General features: G+C 33.9%; 1 pseudogene; it reads right to left on the bottom strand.

Moving 5' to 3' along the window:
• The window catches only part of LOC104729149, a 5,806-nt pseudogene continuing 3,330 nt past the window's right edge, over positions 815 to 3,290 (bottom strand).

The raw sequence follows: 3,290 nt of genomic DNA, 5'->3' as shown, positions 1-3,290 counted from the left end.
CTCTCTCTCTCTCTCTCTCGTACCGGCCTCGGCCTGGGCCTGGCAATGGCATGAACTACTACGTTTACACACCATTATCTTCTTCTTACCTCGTGACCTTCCCCGCCACGTGCCCTTTACCTATTCGTTTGTTCATCTACTAAACTGTACTACATATTTTACTACTACTATTCTTTCGCGTCATTAAAGTATACATAATACATTGCGTTAGCTGCCTCACTAAATTATATATTCATTCATTCATGCGTATATCTAATCACCCAACGAATCTTATAACCCCGTTTTTTAAAAAAAAATTTACTGTATTTTTACTCTTAATTCAAATCGTTAATAATAAGTCAATCTTGGGTTCATAATCTAAGTACTACAACTATTTAATGTCACTAACCACTAGAAGAGTGGAGTTGTTGATTCACATGCATCGCTTAAGTTGACTTTCTTTTGTTCTCTTCATTCATCTTGTAGTTTGTTCTAATTCAACCTTTTTTTCTTTACCAATAAAAACTAGGATTAATTAACGTGTCATCCTTGAATGAATCATTAGTACATATTAAGTTTTTTAATTCGTTAACTCTGTTTTTTTGTTCATATTAAGTTTTTTAATTCGTTAACTATTTTCTTTTATAACTCTGTTTTTTTGTTCATATTAAGTTTTTTAATTCGTTATGTACTTATGTACTTGTTTGATTCATATGAAAATATTGTCTTTTCCTTCTAGTGTTAACCATAATATCAACTCCAAATAATATTGTCTCAAAAACACTAAAAATTTAGAAAAAACCATGTCTTCTCTTCAATAAAATAAACACCGAAATTCTAGACAATCCACTATTGTATCCATTATAATTTTTCATTAAATTTGGGTGTACATAATTAAAATTTATTTAAACATATACCTCGCTATAGATATATAAAAGAATTAAAGAACTTAATATATTAAAATAGAATATATCCCTAAATCATCCATTTACGATTGGTATGATCATACAATCAAGCCAATACGATTTCAAGGAGTGATTATGGGCGTGTGTTGTTTATTGGAGGCTCGGCCACACAACAAAGCATTCTTAGGCAAAAGGTATTCATCTCTTAGAGAGTGAGCTGAAGAATAAACTCGGAGGTAGAATTGTTGTCCTAAGTATTGCCTCGCCCAGTATTCACTCCTTAAGTTCCACATCCCCACATTGTCCAGTGCCACGTATACGGCTGTCCAAGATTCTGGATATACCTACATCAACCAAAAAATCCATTCCTTCTTCATTTTCAATTTTTGTTACAAGATGACATTAGAGCTAGCTCTTTATATTTTTCTTTCGGAAATGTAGAAATATGGAGTAAGATTTTATACCTGAGTAGTAGAGCGAGAAACAGCATCCCTCAAATTATACTCTCGCCTACTTGCTTTTGACCATGTTCCTCTATCCATCCTGTGGACAATATAAACTCACTTACATCAGAGATGCAATATTATACATTTTCACTATTATAATTAGAGGGTGGTTTAGCTATTATATATTCTCACCCGACAACCCAGAAGCTGTATCCATCGAGGTGGTAACTTTGGNAGCAGAGCTTACCTATTCACAAAGAGAGAGAGAGATTACGAAAAATACTACTGTAGTAATTAAAAAAAATGACACCTTTCTTTCTTTCTCTCTTTCTCTCTCTCTCTCTCTTTGTCGTCTCCACTCACGGCGTCTACTGCGCCGTTAGGGTATGGATAGATAAAAGTCACGGTCGTCACAGTGTTTTGGTTTAGCCGTTTAGGAACAGTACACTAGAGTTAGTAGACGTGGAAAGACTGACTTTTAACGGCGAGATCCAACCNTCCTCTCCTCGGCTTGTCAGGGATGCTCCCCACTTTAAAAACGCCTTTGATCTTAAAGTAATCCGCAAGCTTAAGCGGANACCGTTGGATTTTTTTATTAAGTGACGCAGAGTGTGTTGTTGTCTTGTTGAGATAATTAAAGGATTTTTTTTAAGAAAAAAAGAAAGAAGGCTGACATTGTGTGGACTAGAAGCATTCCTTGTCGGATCAGACAGACTCTCTCTCTCTCTCTCTCTCGTACCGGCCTCGGCCTGGGCCTGGCAATGGCATGAACTACTACGTTTACACACCATTATCTTCTTCTTACCTCGTGACCTTCCCCGCCACGTGCCCTTTACCTATTCGTTTGTTCATCTACTAAACTGTACTACATATTTTACTACTACTATTCTTTCGCGTCATTAAAGTATACATAATACATTGCGTTAGCTGCCTCACTAAATTATATATTCATTCATTCATGCGTATATCTAATCACCCAACGAATCTTATAACCCCGTTTTTTAAAAAAAAATTTACTGTATTTTTACTCTTAATTCAAATCGTTAATAATAAGTCAATCTTGGGTTCATAATCTAAGTACTACAACTATTTAATGTCACTAACCACTAGAAGAGTGGAGTTGTTGATTCACATGCATCGCTTAAGTTGACTTTCTTTTGTTCTCTTCATTCATCTTGTAGTTTGTTCTAATTCAACCTTTTTTTCTTTACCAATAAAAACTAGGATTAATTAACGTGTCATCCTTGAATGAATCATTAGTACATATTAAGTTTTTTAATTCGTTAACTCTGTTTTTTTGTTCATATTAAGTTTTTTAATTCGTTAACTATTTTCTTTTATAACTCTGTTTTTTTGTTCATATTAAGTTTTTTAATTCGTTATGTACTTATGTACTTGTTTGATTCATATGAAAATATTGTCTTTTCCTTCTAGTGTTAACCATAATATCAACTCCAAATAATATTGTCTCAAAAACACTAAAAATTTAGAAAAAACCATGTCTTCTCTTCAATAAAATAAACACCGAAATTCTAGACAATCCACTATTGTATCCATTATAATTTTTCATTAAATTTGGGTGTACATAATTAAAATTTATTTAAACATATACCTCGCTATAGATATATAAAAGAATTAAAGAACTTAATATATTAAAATAGAATATATCCCTAAATCATCCATTTACGATTGGTATGATCATACAATCAAGCCAATACGATTTCAAGGAGTGATTATGGGCGTGTGTTGTTTATTGGAGGCTCGGCCACACAACAAAGCATTCTTAGGCAAAAGGTATTCATCTCTTAGAGAGTGAGCTGGAGAATAAACTCGGAGGTAGAATTGTTGTCCTAAGTATTGCCTCGCCCAGTATTCACTCCTTAAGTTCCACATCCCCACATTGTCCAGTGCCACATATACGGCTGTCCAAGATTCTGGATATACCTACATCAAGCAAAAA

Source organism: Camelina sativa, chromosome 12, assembly GCF_000633955.1.
Source record: "Camelina sativa cultivar DH55 chromosome 12, Cs, whole genome shotgun sequence".
NCBI classification, from domain to species: Eukaryota; Viridiplantae; Streptophyta; class Magnoliopsida; order Brassicales; family Brassicaceae; genus Camelina; species Camelina sativa.
This window is presented reverse-complemented; position numbering and strand designations above follow the sequence as displayed.